Source organism: Lissotriton vulgaris, chromosome 8 (assembly GCF_964263255.1).
Source record: "Lissotriton vulgaris chromosome 8, aLisVul1.2, whole genome shotgun sequence".
NCBI lineage: Eukaryota > Metazoa > Chordata > Amphibia > Caudata > Salamandridae > Lissotriton > Lissotriton vulgaris.
In genome coordinates, this window is record NC_141696.1 from 781,511,332 (window position 1) to 781,536,822 (window position 25,491).

Below are 25,491 nucleotides of genomic sequence, written 5' to 3' on the forward strand. Positions count from 1 at the left end.
CTGCGTGGGGCCCTTCTGCTTTTTGCTGCTCACCGCGTTGTTTGGCTACTAGCCCGCTGGCTTGTGGCCTTCTTAACGACGCCCGACGACATCACCGCTGCTGGTCTGGTTGCTCCAGACAGGCCCTTGCTCCCTTCCAAAAGAGGAGCACCCCGGACCCTCCTGGTCCACACCAGAGGCCATTTTAGGTCCACCGCGTGGGCTTGAATTTGCCAAGACTTGTTGCCCCAATCCCGGGTCCAGCGACGTCGACAGCATCATCCATCGTGGGACAGCTCGCTCCTCCATCCTGGTCACCGACAACGCCTCCTGGTCCGTGAGATCTGCAGAGCACAGCGTCGCCCACCCACCTAGTCGAGGTGACTACCATCCGGTGCCCTCCTGGTGCCACCTGACTACTGGCTAGTAGTCACGAACTTGGTCCCCTCTGCTTTCAGGTGTCATCCATCTTCGATCCAGGCTTGGATCACTCAAACTATCTTCACTGGTCGCCTGCCAGCAACTCCTTTCTTCAGGCTCCTGGTTCGTCTACGAGGATTCCCGACTTCTTTTGAGACATATGCAGCTGCAGCCCCTGGGCTAGGTAAACTCAGCATTTCGGTGCCCCAGCATAGCCTCACTATCCAAGGGTCAGGATCCACTGTCGTTTTTGACTTACCTAGTCGGGTTCGCCCGAGAACACTAACTTTGTGAAAGCTAGCTACCATAGACTTTGTCCCGCATCCCGCGTGAGAGTGCACACTCTGCACCCGAGTCCCCTAGGCCTCCTACTAGTAATCTGAAGGTTCAGTAACGTAGTCCTAGCGATTCCAAAGCCTATTAGTACAGTACTTACCTGCTAGTAATTTCGCATTCCACTTCCATAGTATATGGTTTTCCGTGCCCCTCTGGCATTTGTGTAAATTGTGCAACTTAAAGTATTTTCGTAAGAGTTTTGTTGTGTGCTTAGTACCCTGTCCTCATAAAGAGTACAGGGCTGTTGTGATCTAAATAAATACACTGTTTATTTTCATAACACTTGTGTGGTGTCCTTTCACTTGGTGTTCAAGGGGTATATGTGATGGTATAACAGCTGGCTTAACACGCCCTCTAGAGTTTAGCCCGAAGACTGCTCGTATCCACGCTACTAGGATAGCTGGTCTATAAGGTTGACTTACAACCAATCACCATAAGGGTTGTTTGGACTGATACAAAGTGCTCACTAGAATAGTGAACATTATATATCAGGCCAACTTCTCACAGGGGACACATGAGTTTGTGCGTTTGTCTGCATTTTGGACTCAATAAAGTTTAAAACTTTTAAGTTGTATGACTCTTGACCCTGTCTTTTTGTCTTAACTGTAACACACATTTTGAACATGATTTCCTATGTGTCATTGACACACTATCCTACATCCAAATACAAATTACATGATGCATTGCTGTGTGTGTTGTAAGGAGTGTACCGGAGTGACAAGTGTTGTGTTTATTTTACACATTCTATTTTATTATTTTTTGCGTTTATATGGCGCAACAGCTACCCAGCGGGTTTCCCGGACACACTAGACAGTGTGCATGCTATGGGGAGGTGTGCAAAAATAATTTGCCATGCATCTTACCTTGACTGCTGGATGCAGGGTCGGAGCTGTCAATGACAGCCACACCACTTACACTCTCAGGCAGGAGAGTTGACTCCACCAGCTCTTCATGGGGTGTTGGCTGTATGGCTGTGGATGTTCCTCCCCCGGTCTTCTGTGACTCCTTTAGTCTGGCTGCCACCCTCTCCTTGGACCTTTGGCGCATATCTTACCACCTCTTGCGCAATTCTTCGATGGTACGATGGGTCACACCCACAGCATCAACTTTCTCCTGTACTTGCAGCTATATCTCCCTTTTTCTTGCTTCAGGAACTTTCAGGGCTTTCTTCCCAAAAAGGAGCTCATGGCTGCAGACCGTCTCCTCTATGAGCACCTCCTGCTGTTTCTCTGAGAATTTATGTTTCCTTTTCCTCTTCTCACCCTCCTTGACCTCCTGTGGCCTCTGAGACTCCAAACTGCCTTTAACTATGGCTCAGGCAAACAGGAGCAGCTAATCACATACATAAGCTCAGGTGCACCACATATTGAATTTGTGAGCAATCTCTATCACAAACTTATAAGACAATACAAATAATGTCCAATTTTTTAGAAAAAAATCCACTTTATTGTTCCATTTGTGTTCAAGAACAGCCAACGCGTTTCGTCCCTCATGGGACTTCTTCAGGGCGTGAAAGATAATTGTGGGTAAATCAGCCGGTAATGAAAGGAATGATGTACCAATAACTGCATCTATGTAGTGAAATATATCTGATCACTTTTTCGAAGGAGACAAGATCCCTGGTCAAGGTTATTGAAGAGAAGGCTGTAGTAAGGACCCTAATCGTCTCGAGTGTCAGAACAGCTTCTATCCGCAGGCAGGGCACCTTCGAAATGATGTGCCCCTTGGAGCCTGGTTTCCTAAGCAATTGGTCAAATCGGCATTTTCAGATGAGGACGGAAACCTTCCCTCTGGCCACGGCCGATTCGCCGGAGCACGAAAGTGCTCGATCAGTCTCCTCGGGTAGTTGGTCGCATTCCTCCAGTCCGTATAGCACCTGGTGCAGCTAATCACTCCCACTTCCTGGTTGTGATGTCATCAAGCTGCACCTGTATTGCAGAGTCCCGATTATCCGACTACTTAATTTGCGAATTTCGCAATTAAGGAATCGCAAATTACTATTCTGAGATTTTTTTGCGGAGTTTATGAAATCACAAAACTTTTGCGATTTTGTATATACATCCCGTTTTGCGAATCTGAAACTGCGATTTGCAAATTCTCGCAATTTGAGATTCGCAAAACGTGATATTGATACATATGCCCCTAGGAATCGCTATTAGGAAATCTCTATTTTCATATGTTCCATTTTGCATTTCCAAAGTCGCGATTTCCTATTAGTAAATTGAAAATTTGAAATGCAAAACCATTTATGCATATGGGCCATTAGTCCCATTGGAGTCATTGGTTTAGCTTTTCCTAAATAGCGATTTGGTATCAGCGATTCCTAGAGTGTAGAACTCACTCTTAGAAAGTCGCTATTTTTATACATTCTATTTTGCATTTCCTAAAAAGCAATTTCTTAGGATTTTCTATTTAGGAAATGCAAAAACAGAGGGGCATATTATCAATGGATTTATCTCCACTTTTTTGGCTTTAAAAGCCAAGAAAGCGGAGAAAAAACAAATTATCTCCTGTTAGACGGGGACCTGGAGGGTCGGCCGAGCACAGGGGGGAGAGGCCTCCGGTGAGGACCGTCTCCAGCGATCGTACAGACAAGTAACTTCCCCCCCACAAATGGACACCACACAAGAATACGATCCGCACACTTTATATAGGATTCTTGAGGCAAGATTATCAACGATACAGTGGGGGCATGACACGAGGATCCTCCCAATTCTAGTCTCTGTAGGGTAAGGGGTAGCGGGACAGTCTTAGGTACCGGTCCGGTACAAGGGCGGCCAGAAAGAGCTCACAATCCTCAAGCTCGGAGGTCTGAAAGGTCGGGCCGCGGCAGCGCCAGCAGGCTAGGATGAAGTTCTTGGCAAGGAGGGCCGCGGCAGCGCCAGCAGGCTAGGATGATGGTTCTCGGTGAGGAGGGCCGCGGCAGTGCCAGCAGGCTACGATGATGACTTCTTTGCAGAGGGGCCGCGGCAGCGCCAGCAGGCTAGAGCGATGGTTCACAAGGATGGGCCGCGGCAGCGCCAGCAGGTCCAGACGAAGATGCACGTTGCAGAGGACCGCGGCAGCGCCAGCAGGCTTCAGAGATGGGTTCACAAGGCAGGGCTGCGGCAGCGCCAGCAGTCCGTCAGGGATGAGTTCTTCAAGGTGTCTCTCGACTCCAGGATACAACTCCCTTCCTGCTCTGGAGCTGCCCCAGTTATAGGTCTGGTCTCCTTTGATGTCCGGGCCCTCGCGCTTGGAGGTCGGGAGGTCCGGGATGAGGGAGTCCAGACACCCAGCAGGGGGGTGGAGCCAGCGCCCGGGGAGACCGGGGGCGATCGGCACCTGGCGGGGGAGAGCCATCGACACTCCTCTCTCCCATTGACCTGCGAAGTGGTCTCTTCACCTCCTGGGTGGATGGTGGTGCCTCGATGTCGGGGCCTGGCCAGGCCCAGGGTTGGGGTCGAGCTGAGGCCACGCGGCCTCGTGGTGCAGTGTCCAAGATGGCGGCTGGGCCGAGGCAATGGTGCTGACAGGGGCCCGGGACAGCCGATGCTGGGATGCTAGGGAGCAGGCGTCCCGTTGGGGACGGTTTGCGTGTGGCTTCGGTGGGTTGCCGGGGTGGTTCTTCTGGGGACACCGGGAGAGCCGGTGTTCGGGCCTTATCATGTGGGGAGGGAGCGGTCCTTTCACGAGGCCTGTCCAACATGCGTCCCCCCAGCTGAAGGCAGGGAGAGTCACCCATCCTCTTGGGTACTCTCCTCGCCGAGGCGGAAAAAGCGTGACAGGCCGTCCGCGTTGGCGTGGTCCTGGCCAGGACAATGCTCCACAGTGAAGTCCATCCCCTGCAAGGAGATGGACCATCTCAACAGTTTTGGGTTCTCCCCCCGCATCTGCATCAGCCATTGCAGGGGCCGGTGGTCTGTCTGTACCCTGAAATGGGTACCGAAGAGGTAGGGCCGGAGTTTCTTGAGGGCCCATACCACTGCGAAGGCCTCCCGCTTGATGGTGCTCCAGCGCTGCTCTCGAGCCAGTAGGCATCGGCTGATGAAGGCCACTGGCTGATCGATTCCCTCGGTGTTGAGTTGAGAGAGGACCGCCCCAACGCCATGATCTGAGGCGTCCGTCTGGACTATGAATTCCCGGCTGTAGTCGGGGGCCTGGAGCACGGGGGCGGTGCACATGGCGGCCTTCAGCTTCTCGAAGGCCGCTTGACAGTCCAGAGTCCAGTTGACAGTTTTGGGGTTTTTCTTGGATGTGAGTTCTGTGAGGGGCCCCACAATGCTGCCATAGTCCTTTACAAACCGCCGGTAGTATCCGGTGAGCCCTAGGAAGGCCCGGACCTCGGTTTGGGTGACAGGTGGTTGCCAGGACTGGATGGCAGCGATCTTGAGCTGAAGGGGGGCCACCAGACCGCTCCCCACTTGGTGTCCGAGGTAGGTCACGGACCCCTGGCCAATCTGACATTTGCTGGCTTTGATGGTGAGGCCGGCCTGCTGGAGGGCGTGCAGGACTTCTCGGAGGTGATGAAGGTGGTCTGCCCAGTGGCGACTGTACACAGCGATATCGTCCAGGTAGGCGGCGCTGAATTCTTCGAGGCCCGCCAGTACCTGGTTCACGAGCCGTTGGAAGGTAGCTGGAGCGTTTTTCATGCCGAATGGCATCACTTTGAAGTGGTAGTGGCCATCCGGGGTAGAGAAGGCGGATCGTTCTTGGGCCCTGGAGGTGAGGCCGATTTGCCAGTAGCCCGCTGTTAGATCGAAGATGCTCAGGTAGCGGGCAGCCCCCATGCGGTCAACCAGCTCATCCGCCCGGGGGATGGGGTGAGCGTCAGTTCTGGTAACATCGTTCAGACCCTGATAGTCCACACAGAACCGGAGCTCGGGGGCAACGCCCGGGGCGGTGGCCTTGGGGACCAGTACGACTGGGCTGGCCCAGGGGCTGTCGGATGGCTCGATCACTCCTAGGGCCAGCATCTTGGTGACTTCGTTCTGGATGCAGGTGCGCACCCGATCTGGTACTCGGTACGCCCTGTGTCGAATAGTTGGACTATCCCCAGTGTCCACGTCGTGAAGGCACCAGGGGGTGACCCCGGGGGTGAGGGAGAACAGGTTCGCAAATTGTAGCAGGAGAGCCCGACAGTCTTGGCGTTGTTCCGGGGACAAGGCCTTGGAGAGTCTGACCCCTTCCACTGAGCCATCTTTTTCGCGGGTCCTCAGTAGGTCAGGGAGGGGCTCGGAGTCTTCTTCCGCCCCACTATCTGTTGCCATCAGTAGGCTGAGCTCCGAACGTACGAAGTGGGGTTTGAGTCTGTTGGCGTGGAGGACTCGCAGGGGGTTCCGGGGGGACTCCATGTCTATTAGGTAGGTGACAGGGCCCTTGCGCTCTATTACTTTGAAGGGTCCTGTCCATTTGTCCTACAGGGCACAGGGCTCAACTGGAGACATCACCCACACTTGCTGGCCTGGTTCGAACTCGATGAAGGAGGCATGCTGATCGTACCACTTCTTCATGTCCTCCTGACTGGCCTCAAGGTTGGCTTTGGCGAGTTCTCTGAATCGCCGGGTCTGGTTGCGGAGGGTCAGGAGATACTTATATACGTCTGGAGGTGTCTTCTGGGGGCCATCTCCCATCCTTCCTTGACCAGGCTGAGGGGGCCCCGGACGGGGTGTCCGTACAGGAGCTCAAAGGGACTGAAGCCGAGGGATTTCTGGGGAACTTCTCGATAGGCGAAGAGGAGGCACGGGAGCAGCACGTCCCATTGGCGACGTAGGGGTTCTTCCAGGCCCATGATCATTCCCTTGAGAGTGCGGTTAAACCGCTCGACCAGTCCATTTCCTTGCGGGTGATAAGGGGTCGTGAACCGGTAGGTGACCCCGCACTGTTGCCAGAGAGACCTCATATACTTTGAGATAAAGTTCGTGCCCCTGTCGCTGACGACTTCCCGGGGGAAGCCCACTCGAGAGAAGATCCCCATCAGGGCTCGGCCTACCACGGGATCTGTCACGGTCCAAAGAGGAATGGCCTCGGGATAGCGGGTGGCGTGGTCCACCAGGACGAGGATGAACCGGTGCCCCTGGGCCGTTCGGGGGTCTAGGGGCCCCACAATGTCTATTCCCACCCGCTCAAACGGGGTGGTGACGACGGGGAATGGTTGCAAGGGTGCTTTGATCTTTCGGCCGCTCTTCCCGCTGGCCTGACAGGTGGGGCAGGCCCGGCAGTGGTTGGAGACATAATTTCGCATCTTGGGCCAGTAGAAGTGAGTTACCAGGCGGTTGTATGTTTTGTCTTGCCCCAGGTGCCTAGCAAGGGGGACATTGTGTGCCAAGTTCAAAAGGAAGTCCCGGAAGCGGAGGGGCACCACCAGCACCCAACTGGCCCCCAGCTCAGCAATCCTTTGCTCACTGTAGAGCAGGTCATTGTCCCAATAAATCCAGTGGGCCCCTGTAGTGTCTCCTGCGCTCTGGGCGAGGGCTTGCTGCCGGAGTCCCTCGAGGGAGGGACAGGTCCTCTGCTCTTGTCGGAATTGTTCCTGGGTGGGACCACCCTCTTGACGCCACTGGGCATGTTCGGGAAGGTCCTGGAATTGAACGGGCCCTTCTTCGTTTTGCTCCGGGGGATTGGCGCTTAGGGCGGCTCCCTCCGGGACGATCGGGGGAGGAGGTTCTGGCCATTCGGGTTCTTCGGGACTGGAGATGGCGCGGGTGGCCATGGACCGGGTCGTTATGCAGGCCCATTCAGGGAGACCCAACATCCCCAGGTGCTCTCTTCTTTCGACGGCTGCCCAGGGGGAACTTTCGAGGTCGTTCCCCAGGAGGCAGTCCACTGGGGCATCATCGCGGATAGTCACTTTCAGCATTCCGGACACTCCTCCCCACTCGAAGGGGACGCAGGCCATCCGACACAGGCTTTCTGAGTTGTCGGCTGACCGGACGGGGCAAAGGACGTTCGGCAAGATCTGCTCAGGGGTCACCAGATGACAGCGGACTGCCGTCACACTGGCCCCGGTGTCGCGTAGGGCTTCAGCCTGGCGCCCATTAATGTTGACCCACTGGCTGTATTTCCGTGTATTGGCGGGTAGGGGAGCCCGCGGAATCATGTCTCTTTCCCCTAGGCAGACCAGGGACATGGCGGCTGGTTCCCACTCGGGCTGGTCGGTCTCGTACTCTTCAGAATCTTCGGGGGTTTGCTCTTCTCCCAGGGCGGCGGCAGCGACCTGGCAGGGCATAGGGATCTGGTTCTTCGGGCAATTAGGGTCGTTGGCGTAGTGGCCGGGTCGCTGGCATCGGTGGCAGGTAACATTGGCTCGAAATCCTGGACGCATCGGGGGGTTTCCCCTGCCGGCCGGGGGCGGGGCGTTGCTGGCGGGAGCCGCCGGGGCAGCGTCTCTGCCCCGACCCTGGCCTCCTCCTCCCCCTCGGGGGCGATGGGGTCCTTGGTTGGTTCTGTTTGGTTCGCTGGGCCTGTTTCGGGCAACTCTGGTGCTTTCCCATCGGTCAGCTTCGGTGGCGAGTTGCCGAGGTTCAGTTAGGTTACTGTCGAGGAGGTGCTGCCTGAGCTCGACGAAGCAGTTGTTAGAAAGGGTCTCCCACACAATAAGGTCGAAGAGTTGCTCGTAAGTGGTCACTTTGCTGCCCTTGATCCACCCCTCGAAGGCTCGGCTGAAGAAGTTCACGTACTCCACCCAAGTTGTACCCGGGATCCGTTTGCAGTCGCGGAACTGCTGGCGGTACATCTCGGGCGTGAGTCCGTATCGAGTGAGGAGGGCGGCTTTCATGTGGTCGTAGGAGGTCATCTGATGGTCCGGTAGTTGCAGCAGGGCGTCTCGCCCTTCGTTGACGAACCTCCCCCATAACCCGGCTCCCCAGTCGCTTCGGGGAATCCGGTGGGAGGTCATGGCTACCTCGTAGGCTTTGAACCATTGCTGGATATCGTCCTTCCGATAATATTCCCTGACGACATCCTTGGGGATGTGGACTTTAGGGTCTGTAGTGGCAGGAGTGTTCGGGCGCTCGGGCACCCCGAGGTCTTTATTCTGTTTCCGAAGCTCTATTTCTTTTAGGTTGCGCTCATGTTCGTAGGCTAGCTTTTTCTCTTCTAACTCCCTCTGTCTTTGTTTTTCTTCCCGCTCCTCTCGGAGCCGCAAGTGTTCCAATGTTTTCTTTTGTTCCGCCAATTTCAGTTCTCCATCCAAATGAAGTCGAGCCAGCTCCAATTCATGGAGCCTGCTTTTTTCCCGTTCTCGGATCTCCTCTGGGGAGAGACCCGATCTTCTTTCTTCCGTCGGAGTGGTGTTCGTTTCCGGTGCCTCGAGGCTTTGATTTTGGGGTACGGCCGTACCCGTCTCTGCCCAAGATTCCAGGGCCTTTTTGAAGTCTTCTTTCGTGCTCAGTCCTGTGGTAGCAATGCCTAGTTCTATGCAGAACTGCTTTAGTTCTCTGTGGTTATACTCTTCTAGTTTCTCCATCTGGAATTTTTCTGTGGTTCCGCTCTCTTTTGTTGTCATTGTGGTTGTGTCGTGGGGTGAGTTACTCTCTGTACGATTACGCGCTGGTTCGGATTGCGCCGCTGGCCACCAATGTTAGACGGGAACCTGGAGGGTCGGCCGAGCACAGGGGGGAGAGGCCTCCGGTGAGGACCGTCTCCAGCGATCGTACAGACAAGTAACTTCCCCCCCACAAATGGACACTACACAAGAATACGATCCGCACACTTTATATAGGATTCTTGAGGCAAGATTATCAACGATACAGTGGGGGCAGGACACGAGGACCCTCCCAATTCTAGTCTCTGTAGGGTAAGGAGTAGCGGGACAGTCTTAGGTACCGGTCCGGTACAAGGGCGGCCAGAAAGAGCTCACAATCCTCGAGCTCGGAGGTCTGAAAGGTCGGGCCGCGGCAGCGCCAGCAGGCTAGGATGAAGTTCTTGGCAAGGAGGGCCGTGGCAGCGCCAGCAGGCTAGGATGATGGTTCTCGGTGAGGAGGGCCGCGGCAGCGCCAGCAGGCTACGATGATGACTTCTTTGCAGAGGGGCCGCGGCAGCGCCAGCAGGCTAGAGCAATGGTTCACAAGGATGGGCCGCGGCAGCGCCAGCAGGTCCAGACGAAGATGCACGTTGCAGAGGGCCGCGGCAGCGCCAGCAGGCTTCAGAGATGGGTTCACAAGGCAGGGCTGCGGCAGCGCCAGCAGTCCGTCAGGGATGAGTTCTTCAAGGTGTCTCTCGACTCCAGGATACAACTCCCTTCCTGCTCTGGAGCTGCCCCAGTTAAAGGTCTGGTCTCCTTTGATGTCCGGGCCCTCGCGCTTGGAGGTCGGGAGGTCCGGGATGAGGGAGTCCAGACACCCAGCAGGGGGGTGGCGCCAGCGCCCGGGGAGACCGGGGGCGATCAGCACCTGGCGGGGGAGAGCCATCGACACTCCTCTCTCCCATTGACCTGCCAAGTGGTCTCTTCACCTCCTGGGTGGATCGTGGTGCCTCGATGTCGGGGCCTGGCCAGGCCCAGGGTTGGAGTCGAGCTGAGGCCACGCGGCCTCGTGGTGCAGTGTCCAAGATGGCGGCTGGGCCGAGGCAATGGTGCTGACGGGGGCCCGGGACAGCCGATGCTGGGATGCTAGGGAGCAGGCGTCCCGTTGGGGACGGTTTGCGTGTGGCTTCGGTGGGTTGCCGGGGTGGTTCTTCTGGGGACACCGGGAGAGCCGGTGTTCGGGCCTTATCATGCGGGGAGGCAGCGGTCCTTTCACGAGGCCTTTCCAACATCTCCCTATCAGCAACAGGGTGCTAACACACAAATTCGCATGTTAGCACCCTTTTTCTCTACGCTCCCCCTTGCATCTCTAATGAGATGCAAACGGGGCGTTCCAGAGAAAAATAATAGGAGAAATGTTGTTAAGCGAAATTTCTCCTATTATCAAGGATTTCGCTAACCCTGTTAGTGATAAAAAAAAGCAGCGCTAACCGCGGTTAGCACTGCTTTTTTTACACCTGGTATTTTCCTGACTTAGCCATGATATCCTATGGAAGGTGGATATCATGGCTAAGTTTGTGAGCCCCTATCATCAAGCTAACGCCAAACTTCGAGAGATTATAGTTGGTTTTCCAGCGATAATCTCTCAAATGGCAGTTAGCGTGAGGATTTTTATCACTTCTGAGATAAATCTTTCTAATAGCAAGTTATCTCTGCGATAATTTCCGGCGATGCTTAGCGTTAAAAAATTTGTTGCTAAGCATCGTTAGCGATAAATATCGCTAAACGTTGGTAATATGCCCCTCAATTTCATACATCTGGGCTATATTCCCTGCTTTAGAAACACATATTATGCTTTTCAGTTTCTCGATTCTGAATGCTTGAATAATAAAAAATGATAGAAATATTTCAAAAGAAAAAAAAAGATTAGATCATTTTTACAATTGAAACTTCTGTGTTTAGTGATTTTTTCTTTACTTTTGCATATGATGTTCTTCCCAGTGTAATTATTTGTCATGTGTTTAGTTTGATTTTTTAATTCAATTTCTGAAGTAAAAAATGAAAGAAAATATTATTGAATGCTGCAACACATACTTATTTTTGTTTTAAATGGGCTTTGAAAGTTGAACCTCAAAGAAGATAAACATTTTATTTTGTCAAAATAAAATGAATTATTTATTTAGTTGTTACACATAAGGGAATTTGAAATTGTATTTATTGTTTGAAATCATGAGATGCTACTGATGGCTAGAGAATATCTCAGCAACAGTTAAAGATTATTTATATTATTTCCTTTTGAGTTAAACAGTAGACTCACAACAAAATGTAGGATGTCAATGTATATGTTTTTTAAGATACATTTATTTTATTTCTAAAAATATGTTTTGTAAATGTAATCGTTTTGATTATGTATGTTATTAATATATATATATATATATATATATATATATATATATATATATATATATATATATATATATATATATATATTCACAGAAAAAACCATAGGTTTTACACACGTTATAGTTAGGAAGTAGCATTTAAAAAACCTATGAAATTCACTGAAAAAACCATAGGTTTGACACATGTTATAGTTAGCTGGAAATTTTACTGACATAAAACCAATGAAATTCCACGTTATAGTTAGTTGGACTCACTATAACTTGCGCGTGCAATGCACTGCTGATGACGTCACATATTACATCACTCATGACATGGTCAGTGACATCACTCATGACATCACTGATGACACCATCCAGTGAATATGTCTCTTTCTGAAAAATAAATATTAGTGAGTAATGTTTAAATATTTAAATATATATATTAGTGTTTCACTTTGTGTATAAGTGGCTACATGTGTTGGTAAGTAGCTACATGCGTATGTATATGGGTTATTAGATGTTTCTCTTAATATCAGTATGAGTGTCTATATGGTTTGGTGGGGGTATTACTTAACACATAGATGCATGAGTGACTGACTCTCTGTTTGTATGTGTTTTGAAGACAGCATATGTGCAGGACTGTATGGGTGGATGAGTGTGTATATGTGTTTGTTAGTGAGTGAATGACTGTCTCACTAGTGTCTTTATCAGTAACGACATATGTTTTAATCTAGTATATGTGAATATTGATGTATATAAGTGAGTATATGTGAGAGTAGGAGATTGAAAGAGTTCCTGTTTAAATAAGTATGTGTTTCTATAAGTGATTGTTTAAGAGAATAAATATGTGTAATTTTCAATAGAAGTAAGGTGGAAGTGTGTGTATAACTCTATATTCAAATAAATGGATGTTCAATAGTTTATTTGCACGTGTGAGTATGTCTGTGAGTAACTTTTCGATGATTGTCGGTGTGTAACAGGATGTATAGGTGTATCATTTCATATGATGAGTGAGTATATGTATGAGTGGATGTGTATGTAGATGGTGGAATTACTGAATTACTTGTTGTAACTGATATGGGTATCTGCATTTTTTTTAAATTTCAGTTTCTATTTTTGAATATGTGTTTCAAGGGTTACATTACAGTGAAAGGAGGTCTGTCACTATGTCACAAGGATGGTGTCATCAGTGATGTCACTGACCATGTCATGAGTGATGTAATATGTGACGTCATCAGCAGTGCATTGCACGCGCAAGTTATAGTGAGTCCAACTAACTATAACGTGGAATTTCATTGGTTTTATGTCAGTAAAATTTCCAGCTAACTATAACATGTGTCAAACCTATGGTTTTTTCAGTGAATTTCATAGGTTTTTTAAATGCTACTTCCTAACTATAATGTGTGTAAAACCTATGGTTTTTTTCTGTGAATTTCATTGGTTTTTAAAATGCTAATTCAGAAAAATGTCGTGTATGCAACCTATACTTTTGGCAATAAAGTTCTGGCAATATTTTTTTACGAAAACAAGCCGTTTTCTTCACTGTTCAAGTTGCATAGAGACTCCTTGTAAAGCAATACAGAATTCGAAAGTCTGTACCTTGCCTTTTTTTAAACACATTAAAATTTGTCTGTAAATAAAAATAGCCTTACTAAACTTTCGTGCGCGACCCGGTGTGCGCACTCTCGGCAACAGTTGTCAATAAAATGGATATCGCATTTCCAGGCTTTCGTGCGCGACCGAGTGCGCGCACAGGCCTATATATTTCGTGAAAACCTTGCGATTTGAACTTATTGAATTTCTTCATACACCCCTCAAAGAACTTATAGTACGTCAAAGAGACTGTACCTAGACTTCTTTTTTATTCTTATGAAACTTTTCAGTAAATGGAGCCGAATGTCTTTTTAAACTTTCGTGCGTTACCGGATGTACACACCTTGGTATTTTTTTTAGAAATATAAAACGTTTCATACTTTAACAATTGTGTGCTTAAATCCAGCTCAGAAGATATACAAAATCAGGATGGTAGTTGGTTCAACCCGGACCGTTTATTAGAGGTAGATCGTCCGACTCCACCGGAAGACACCCCTAATAAAAAAGACATATATATAAAATGCGGACTAGCCGCTGTATCGTGCTAGCAAACTATAACATATAAATCGTTAGAAAAAACAAAAGGAATCAAGCAAAATCAGTAGGCCACTGATGAGATCTTTTTTTGACCTCGCTAAAATAGAAAAATTAGGAACAACCCCTTATGAGAAATATGAAACTAGTGAGAGAAACTGAGCTCGACGCCATGATGGCTGCAAGACAGCTCGGCTCCGCCGCCCACCCCACCCAAAATAACGACAAATATTATAAAGATACACAACACACCAGCAAAGTAACAGGGTAAAACGTTTTATTAAATAACTATTTACATGGCAGCCTACTGCAACATGAAAACAACACTTTCAATTGGTTCTTAATAGTTTCAATTCTGGAATTTACACGCAGCACTCCACCCACTTCCCTCACTATCTTTTCTACTCTCAAGAGACAACAACGTCCTACATCTTTCGGAAGACTTTGGTGAAATGGCTACCGTATCTCATTCATCTTCCGAATCTGACCAAAAAGAACGACTACCTTTAATAAGAAAAAATAAATCTTTCATCTGGCAATTTTTCACTTATCCTGAAGATCAAAAGAAACTGAATGCACCAAAAGTAACCTGCACGATATGTGACTTGGTTCTCTCAAGAAGAAATCCAGCAAAAAAATATTTCTTTTCCATACATACCATGGTGATGCATGTCAAACAAGTGCACCCTCTGCAATTTGCAGAGGCAACGACAAGAGCCCTGGCCCCGCTATTACCATTAGAGGTGGCCAGCACATCTTCTGATCGACGACCTGTATCTCCATGGAGTGCAGAGATGGACTTCAGATATTTAACTATATATGGTCTATAACCTATGGTTTTTTCAGTGATTTTCTTTGGTTTTTTAATAGCAAATATCAAAACCTTTTTTGTGGAAAATGACTAAAATTAGGTATACATAAGCGGCGTTCATTTATGTTCACCACAGCCATTGTTAAAAGTAAAGTGAAAGTCGCGAAACAGTGGCCACGCCATCTAGTCCCTTTTAGGCCCCATCATGCACGTAAGTAACAGCCATTTTCTGTGTCATGGCCTCTCTGCCCACTGCCAATAGCCTATGATTGTTCGAAATTGGTTCTCTTTGGGTCATTCTCTGTTCACAAATAAGCATAAAGTCGCAATACTCTATTTAGTTTTTGCAGATAGTGAAGGATAGGTAGTGCACACTTTTGTCCCCTTTGTAACCCGTCATGCCTATCTCTGCCCCGTTTGTTGGTAGTTGGTTCAACCCGGACCGTTTATTAGAGGTAGATCGTCCGACTCCACCGGAGGACCCCCCCTAATAAAAAGGACATATATATAAAATGCGGACTATCCGCTGTATCGTGCTAGCAAACTATAACATATAAATCGTTAGAAAAAACATGAAACTAGAGAGAGGAACCGAGCTCGACGCCATGATGGCTGCAAGACAGCTCGGCTCCGCCACCCACCCCGCCCAAAATAACGACAAACACTATGCAAATATTATAAATATATACAACACACCAGCAAAGTAACAGGATAAAACGTTTTATTAAATAACTATTTACATGGAACCTACTGCAACATGAAAACAACACTTCTAATTGCTTCTTAGTAGTTTCAATTCTGAAATTGAACACCCAGTACATCCAGAGGTCATGTCCGACAAGTTGTGTGGGGGGATGCCTTGCTAATGCCGCCACCCCCACCACCTTCTGTAGGAAGGACTCTGGATATCCTTGGTCCCTGAGAGGCTTCGATGTCCCTGCCTTGCACAAATGTCATAAGTTCTGGATGTTGAGAGCCATACTTCAGGGTCCGACAAGTTGTGTGGGGGGATGCCTTGCTAATGCCGCCACCCCCACCACCTTCTGTAGGAAGGACTCTCGATATACTTGGTCCCTGAGAGGCTTCGATGTCCCTGCCTTGCACAAATGTCATAAGTTCTGAATGTTGAGTGCCATACTTCAGGGTCCAAGAAACGCGGACTCGGAGGGGGCGCTTGGCTCCTGCCCCCTCCCCAAGTCTTGTTCCCCTGGTATGGCCTAAGATCGCCCCTGACATAGGCGGCCGGCTCCCGGGGTCAGGCGGAACTTCTTGCCTTTTGATGCCTCTTCCATTCTGGACCTTGTCCCACAATCCATTTGACCTGAAGACACGTCCTGCGGTGCCCTGGTCCAACCATCACATTTACACCGTCTCACCCGCCATCCGGCTGAATTGCACCCACTCTTCCGATACAGCGACAGGCGGCTGCCACGGAGCTCAGGAAATGGCGGTCGGCTCCACAGACTTGGGCCTGGCCTGCAAGGATGGCTCTGGGCAACCCTGGAACTCGGACGCTTGACTGCTAGGGCATGAGCCCCATTCCCAAAAGCGTCCCGTCAGCCTTGAAGATTCTACAAGAGTCACCGAGGCCCCCGACTCCTGCAGACTTCCGGTGGGGAGCGACTGCCATGATTGCTTGCGGAATGGCCACGACGTAGCCACGGGGTGCTCTCATGCTGACGCCCGCTTCAGTCTGAAACATCCAGAAACACTGTAGACTACCAATTCGATCAGTTCCGGTGGAGCCCCAACGACGTATCGCGTTCTTGCGTAATCCGTCATATGACGCGCCACGTTAGCGCACCCGGAAGTGCTCCGGTGAGCGAGGCGCGAAGCGCAGCTTCCCGGAAGCAATGCGGAGTGCATAACGTAAGCAATTACATTTCAGTTGGTTCTCCCTCACAATATTTTCAATGTCACATAAAAGTCACCCATCACCCACTGCCATCTCTGGCTGTTTCCATGGTAACACCTCATTCTGCACCTGGCTGAAGGCACAGGTCAAAAGTTCATATCTCAACGTTCTACAGCAAAGTAACAACACTGTTTTCCCTCCAGAAACACCTGCCAATCCACAGCTCTGTTACATGACTTTTTTTTTCACACCCAATAGTACTTTTCGTTTAACATAAACAATAACATGCAACCTACTGTTCAATCTCCACTTCTTACAATCAACCAATCATTTTTATTTTTTAAACCACACCCAGCCTCTTCCTTTTTCTTTATTTAGAATTTCAACTTCTAACTACCATTCCACTTCCAGAACCGATCGGAGGACGACTACAAATCCCTTGAAAATGAAGGTCTGGCTAATAGGACACAGTTATATTCACTGGAGTGAAAAATATGCAGTAAGCAGACGAATTTGCAACCTCAGCTTACCAAATGTACACATAACATGGATTTCCAAAAGAGGATTGAAATGTCACCAATTGATTCCATTGGTGAAAACTTTTATGCATCTCCCAGAACCAGACCTTATAATTGTGCACTGTGGTGGGAACGATCTAGGCACAATCACTGGGGTAGGTCTGGAAATGCTTCTAAAAGACACCTTTCGACAATTGATGACACTTTTTCCTCGATCTGCCTTGGTATATTCCAATATATGCCAAAGACAGAAATGGAATTGGTCCAATCACCATTGTGCACAATTTGAGAAAGCAAGGAGACATGTAAATAAATCTGTTTCTGCGTTCCTCAGAGATTATAGCATGGGTTCTATTTACCACAACAACTTGCGTTACCACATGCAAGACGTCTATAGGAGAGACGGTGTTCATTTCACGAATGAGGGAAACAGAATCTTCCTCTGCAACATCAGGCTCTGCATCGGTACTTACTTATAAATGCAGAAAACACTCAATTAACACAATGGCTCTTTTCAGAGCCACCTTATATCTAAGCACTCAAACTTCTGATTTATCTCCATTTTCACACTCTTGTAAAAAGGTGTGCGTGACCGAGTGCGCGCACCACGCAACTTTAAAAAATATATATATATATATATTTTCGCCTTTAAGGGCCTTACTGCACACCCTGAGAAAACCTACGCAGCAAAACAATCTCTACCTTCTCCCCTTTCCATATTCCAACGCTTTGAAATCAACAATATATTTACTCGCAATGACAAAATGGCGGTCAACACTTCCTGATTTCCTTCGAATCGAACGTTACCAGACGTCACGCAACAAAATTCCGCTCGCGCGCGCAGCCGTTTGGGTGCGCGCACATGTGCGCGCGTATAGATATATAATTGACTTTAACTTTAATTTCCTCAGCAACTACTGAACGGATTTACACCATTCCAAAAAAAGCGTAATCTGCGAGCCGGACTGTACAGTTTTGCCAAATTTCTTATAAATCCATTCACCCGTTCGACCTGTAGCCGAGTCTAAAGGTCCTACGGAAAATAACATGGAGAAAACACGTTTTGGGACCCCCCTTTTATCTCAGCCCCCACTTGACCAATCCCCCCCAAACTTTTAGGGAAGGAGCGCAGCGGACCGAGCCATCTTCTTTGAGAAATTCGCTAAGATTCTTCAACCAGGGCCAAAGTTATTCCAAATAGAATGTTGAGGATTTCCTATGGAAACTAGGTCCTAACTATAACTACCTACTGGCGACCGCCAGTAGGTAATACATATATATATATATATATATATATTTATTTTTTTCTTTTTTTTTGGGAGAGTCTTTTTTGCATACGCGCCCGCTGCGTCATCAAGACTCGGCGAAGGGGCACGCCCCACCACTGAGGATGCAGGGGAATGGGAGGCCGGCACCCCGCCATACATGCGGGGGGATGAGCAGCCCCCCTTTCCTATCCCTCAGGAGTTGTGCATATTACAGAAAGTAGAGCGGCTGCACCGCTTGGTTGTGGGCAGCCGCTGTGGATGAACCAAGAGCGGAAGGATCTGCCCCGAAGGACGCTGTGCTCCTTGTCATGGCTGATTCTGACCAAAAGGAGCGCATGGGACATAGAGAAGCAGACAGTGCTTTTCCCATTGTAGTATTCTGGGGTGCCCCCAAGTGCCGCAGTTGGCACGCCCATCCTGAGAAACCAGGGCTGACGTATCTTTGTTTCCTCACTGGCCGCTGGGAAAGGATCTTCGCCAGCACTGTGGCCTTTGCCAGAATCACGAAGGGTCTAAACGGAGTGGATGAGAAGATCAAGTTACCAGCCCTGCTTCAGTCCATCACACGAGACCGGGAGAGGTCTCCAATGTGTTCTGTGGCATTTGGTGCAGCTGCACCGCTATTGCAGGCAGCTGCCTAATTATGTGGTTTTGGGCCTCATGCGGCCTACATGTTACATCAGCACATACTCAGTTGGTGGCTTTAAGGCCCCCAAGGACTACCGTAACCCTGTCGACAGGAGCACAGGGGTTCCATGCCTGACAAAGGTACTGCATATTCCTATGCCCTGATGTGGTGCTAAGGGTCATTTTTTGCCCTGAGATATAAATGGTTATAGTTTTATCCCCGTGTTGGAATAACCAGTTCTATGGTAGCAGGAACTGCTGAGTATGTACAGTGATTGGTAATTCCTGTCTCTTGGGTGCTTTATCCAGCTGCTGCAGTTCATGCCCTGACCTTATGATGTATGTTGTTTACATTGCTAGGATTTGCACCACATGTATAGTGTCCGGGTAGTGGTTCTTATAATGTGTGTATTCTAGGAGTTTTTTGCCCTATTACACTATCTAGGTTGTTATGACAATTGTCCTATGGCAAATTGATCTGTGATCTGATATGATCTGTGTGTTGTCATGACAAGTGCCAATTGGCACAGTGATTAATGTGATTGTGGTCTAAAGTGTTTTATGTACAATACAAAGATATTTTTATTTATTACTGTGTGGTGTATATTTTGTGGTGTATTCATTGTGTCACTGGTGTGAGTGCGTTGCACAAACGCTTTACAAATTGCCTCTGGGGATAAGCCTGACTGCTCTGTGCCAAGCTAGCTGGGATGAGCACAGGTTATCTTTGGTGTGTAACTTACTTTCCCTGACAAGAGTGGTGGGTTCTGTTAGGCTTAGAGGCATGCCTGTGCAATCCAGAAACCCCATTTCTAAAAATGTAATAGAAGCGTACCTGTTTAAAGTCATGGGCCTGGCTCTGTTCAAGTGGAATTGGAGATACTTGAGCCACTGGAAGTGTGACACAAAGATATGGCATGCCTTTACTAAAGTTAATAGCATTACTTCAGTTACACAGGCAGCGTGATTTATTCTTGCTGGGGGCTTTAAGTGGGTACATTGTTTATTCTGTTGTATCTTATACGAATATCAGACCATACAAATCCATTTGTAGTCTAGCAGGTAAAATATGACCATCCTTCCCAAAAATCTTTTGTAGCTTTTTCTTTTCATTTTATTGATTTTCTCTGAAGTTAAGTTTGAATTTTTGATGTTTACATTTTTCAATCTCTTTCTTTTGGCATCTAATTCTTGTTTCTTTAAGTTGCCTCTCTTAACTGTTTTGCGGTTTTAGTTTTTGTTTCCTCACAACCTGCTATCTCTGAAAGAATGGGCTCTGAGTTTGATTCTCGCTATCAGAAATGGGCACAGTTGCATGTTCCAGTCGCGGAACATCGCAAGCTCCCGAGATGAGAGCGCTTCTCCGGAGTTGGCGACTTCCCTCCCTCCCACTGGCACTCACCAGTGCATGGCATCTCGCCTGCTCTCCCTGATGTGCCTCCTTTGGTGGCATTCTGGTGCATCTTCAGCTCAGGTGGGCTGTAAGGCTGGGTAAATCTCTCACTGGAAAGCATCTACAAGAGAGCTGCAGATGTCCTGGGCTCCCTGTCTTCAGGTCCGGGTCTACAGTGGCAGAGGCAGCACAGGGTGGCAGGAGAACCCCCCACAGGCTGTAGCAGTGTTTTTGGAGCCGCATGATAGCCTGTAGCAGAATTGGAAGACTATCCTGGGCACAGCAAAGTAGTTTACCTCCAGAGAAGTCAACCAAATTTTGTGTTAAGGGCTCAAGGTACACTCTGCGTAATAGAGCTGCAACAACAGCATTGAGGGTAAATCCTGGGTTGGAATGTCCCCCATTATAAGTTGCCCCTTGAACTAAGGAGATTGGGCAGGAGCAAAACTACCTACACAGTAAAGCAGTATAAACTGAATCTATAGTGGTAAAGCCAGGGAAACTAGGAAAGTCAGCAAAACTGCCTCGGAAGAGCCCGCGGGGTGGGGGTAAAAACATCCTGCCCCTTCAGATTAAGGTGATACCTTCCTTAAAATCCTTCTATAAAGTCTTGACTTTCCCAACCTTACCAAACAAAGATAGAGAGGTGGAAGGGGGCAGTAACCCAGATGACATCCAACCTGGAAGTTCCGCCTAAGTCACCTCTAGCTAACAAAGTCAACCCGCAAAACTAGAGCATTGGGACTGAAGTGGACAGTGGTTCTCCAGATGACCCAAGAAGTGCAACTCAGATCCCCATGCACAATAGGTTTGAGGTCCTCCCACCATCGAATGACCCAAGCCTAGATTCAGGAGGGCCATCAGAGAGCGTTAGAGGCGGGGGGACAGTTATGGTGCAATCGGATGAGTCATTGGCCTCAATTTTTTGGGGATTAAAGGAGGAGATGAAGCAAAGGTTCAAGATATCGGAGTCTAATCAGGCAGACATTCAGGCCTCCTTCTCTGCCTTCACTCAAAAGCTGGATGAATTGGATGCTCAAACTGGAGCATTAGAAGAGGAAGTAGGCAAAATGAGATGTGATATTACAAAATACTCCAATGCCTAAATCTGCTCACAAAACATAACCAAGCATTAAGAGAGGATCTTGAGAGGATCTAAAATCACTCTCGGAGAAATAACTTTAGATTTCACAATGTCACATAGGCAGAGAAGGGATTTAATATTAGAGCGTTCATAATCAAGATGCTGCATGATACAGCTCTAAAAGATAGGCCTGACAACAATCTTGACCTGGAGATATAACAAACGCATAAACATCCCTTTAAAAGGAACGCCCCACAGGCAGAAGCTGAGAATAATCTTACTGAATTTCCTTTCATATTCATTGAAAGAGGCGATATTGAGTACAGCTTTAAGGAATGGCCCCTTCAAGCTTGGTTCCTATTCCCTTGTGATTAGATCAGATGTATGCCGAGCAACAGACCAGAAGCAATGGAAACTAGGGAAAATGATGGAGGAACAATAAGTTAGGGGCAAAAGCTCAATTGAAATTCCTGGCAATGATCCGGTTTATGTGAAACAAACAAATGCATAATTTTTGATAAGTGGAAGAGGCAGAGGCCTTAATCAAACTCATCAAAAAGGGGGCAGGTTCTTGAATTCCCACCCCAGACAAAGTGCCTGGGGGGAGGGGGGGGAAACGGGCCACGCCAAATCTAAGCTAAGTTAAGTTTCTTTAATCCTCCTTGGGGAAGCTCATCAGGCACTCGATGCCTGTCAGCAATTTGAGGGTTACCCAGGGTGGGCAGGTGGGGGGTTACTGGGGTGGAGTAGGGCATAGGATAGGGAGCAGTGAGAGAGAAAATAAAAAGTGGTCCTCATTTGTGCTCTACCAAATTTGGTCAACCGCTTGCCCAATGATACGCTATCTAAGTACAGGTCCTAGGTCCCCAGATGATGATGGGAAGTAGCAGGGAGATCTCATTCATATTGTGGAATGTGAATGGCCTTAGAACTAAAAATCAGCAGAGATTGATAATGAGATGAGATATTTAAAGGATAGCCTAGCCCATATCATTATATTCCAAGAGACCCATTTAACCCCTTCCATGCTCATGACGAGCTCAGCTCGTCATGAGGCAAAGTTGAGCTGCACTCATGACGAGCTGAGCTCGTCATGACCACACAAGTTTCTATTGACCTTCAGCACAGGAGGGGAAACTCTCAAGCAGCGATGGTGTTAATGACGAGCGATAGCAGAACCCTTTTCTGTAAATTCAGATGGATAGAAAAAGGTTTGTGTATCAGAGCAGACAGTGTACTGTAAGGGAGAGGCCATTTTGATAAGGAGAGTAGCTGGCGTTGAGGTGATGTCTTCAAAAACAGATAGTTCTGGTAGGTGGGCTATGGGAGCTCTGAGATGTAAAGACTCAGAGTTTATATGTGTTAGTTTTTATGGGCCAAACCTTGATAATCTTCAATATATAATAAATCTGGAGTGGAACTTAGTGGAGTTGACAACACCAATAATAATAGGGGAAGATTTTAATACTCTTCTGAACCCTCTTTTAGATAGATCCACTAGGAAGTTCCATGCCCAAGCCCCTAGGGCAAGACAAGCCCTTAAAAATATGCTCCATAAAATAGGCCTGGTGGATATTTGGAGATATTTAATGGGCTCAAAATAAGGCTAAACTTTCAATAGTAAGAAGTATTGCCATTCCGCAGATTGGATTATATCTTGGTGGACAAAGCTCTGGCTGGGGAAATAAAGGAGGTTAACCTATCGCCAGGACATATCTCAAACCATGCGTCAGTTAGTATGACGCTTAAAGTCTTTAAAGGTCAAAGTAATACACGGTGGACATTAAAAAGGGGGATCCTTCTGGATCTTGAGGTAGTTGCTAGTGTAGAGTTCTTCTCAATCAACGCCGGTTCTGCTTCGTTGGATATAATCTGAGACAATTTCAAACCTTACATTAGAGGGGCGCCAAAAAGTCTGGCAAACTGTAAAAATCGAGCTGAAAGGTTCGAGCTCAACAGATTGGAGGAAAGATATGGGGCCTTGGAAGCCAAGATGCAGCACCAAAATGCTTGTTCTAATAATGTCTGGGACACATTATCAAGCAAGCTGGAGGAGGCCAGTTCTAAATTATATGGTGAAACTAGAAGCAAACTGTAGCGAGAGATGGCAAGCCGGGTGTATGAAGCAACTTGAATATGGGGAGAAAGTGGCGGCATTGTTAGCATGGAAGGCTAGGATGACGAGGTCTAGAAATGTCATCAGAGGGTTTGTAATTAATTGACAGGCAGACGTAAATAAGACTGAGGAAATGCAGGGCCTCTTGGTATCCTTGTTTTTCTGAGTTGTATACAGAAGAAGTCCAGCTTGATCCCGAGACACTGAGAGCTTGGTTGGAAAGCGTCAGGCTTCTGGGGCTTACAAAGGAAGGCAGAGAACACATGGACGCCCCAATACCTGAGGGTGAAATTAAGACCCATCACCAATGAATAAAGAACTGAAAGGCTGCCGGGGCTTATGCAACACCCTCACAGCTTTATAAGATCCTAATGGATGAAATTGTTTCCGAATGTGAATTATTATTTAACTCAATTTACTTATGGGGAGGATGGATCCCAAATTCAAGGAAAGAGGCAGCAATTGTTTCAGTTTTAAAACCAGGCATGGGCCCTCGGAAGTCTGACTCCTATTGTCTAATCTCCCTGTTAAATGCAGAATATAAAATCTTTATGAGAATTTTGGCAGGAAGACTGGCTAAGTCAGCCCCCCAAATGCTGCACCTGAATCAGAAAGGATTTGTGCCAAAGAGGTAAATTCAAGAACTTACACAGCAATTTATAGAAACCATTGATCTGCCACTGCCCAATTGATTATCTTGGCCATGGTCACAATTGATGCAGCTAAGGCTTTCGATCAAGTTTGCTGGTCTTACTTATAGATGGACTTGGAGTTTATGGGATTTAGCTCAGATTTTATTTCTACACTCCGAACACTAAACAAAAACTCATCAGCTAGAATTCTTCTTAATGGCTCATTGACCAGGAGGTTTTGCTTCCATAGGGGCCCAGGCAGGGGTGCACACTGTCACCTTTCTTGTTTGATGTCTATATAGAGCCATTAGCACAATTGCTTAGGAAAGATAATCATGTTATACCTTTTAATTGCTCCCCTTTCAGTAACAAGATTGCATTGAATGCCAATGACCTGTTAATCTGTTCATCTGATCCCACCCAAACTTTACCTAGGTTGGAGAGGTTGGTTGCGGAGTTTGGTGTCTTTTCAGGGTGTTTGGTCAACAACTTTAGGATGGAGGTAATGTGCTGGAACTTAGATGGTTGAAGGGGAAAGCATCAGCAGAGTTAACATACCTTGGGATAGTTATAGTTAATCCTGTGGAGAAAATACCAGCTCACAATTTGAGTAAAATGGCTAAGGAGGTGGATATCATGTTGTCAAGATGGAAGAACCTGCCACTGACAATTTCTGCACAGGTATATCTACCCAAATTCACTTATCTATTCAATTGTATTCCCCTCACTTTCCCAAGATCAATTATTAACAAGATACCGGGGATAATATCCAGCTTGATATGGGCTTCCAGTGGTGCAAGACTGGCTTGGAAGAAGTTGAGAGGAAGGCTTATGAAGGAAGGTTTGGCTTTACCAGATTTAGGGCCAGATGTACAGCCCTTTTTGCTGCCGCAAATGGGACACGGCCCGTTTGCAATCGCAAAAATGGTTCCAGGCATGTACAAATGCTATTTTGGGAGTCACTGACTCACAAAATAACATTTGCGACTCTCGCTATTAGGAAAGGGTGTCCCTTCCTAATACCGAGTCACTATGCCACGGACTTTTGTTTTGCAACCGTATTTGCAGCCGCAAAACACTCGCTGTTTACCACCTACTTCAAGTAGGTAGTAAACCACTTACAAAAGGGAAGGTGTCGCCGGGAGACCCCTTCACCTTTGTGAATGGCTGCGTAAATATTTTTTAGGATCATTCAGTAGTCCTAGGGACCACTGCCTGCCCTTCAAAAACTGAAACTGAAAAGTTAAATTTTTCTTTTTTAAATGCATCCCGTTTTCCTTTAAGGAAAACGGGCTGCATTTTTTTTTTAAACTGCTTTTTTTCCAAAGCCCTGAGAAAGGATATAGCGCTGGATCTTTGAGGAGATGAATGCTGGGCGATTCCCGGCGAGGGCTTTAAAGATAGTGCATCCCAGCATAAAGCACAGGGTTTAGCCACCGGAAGCCAGTGAAGACTCTTCATTAGAGGTCTAACGTGATGGTGTCTGTGCTGATGATAGATA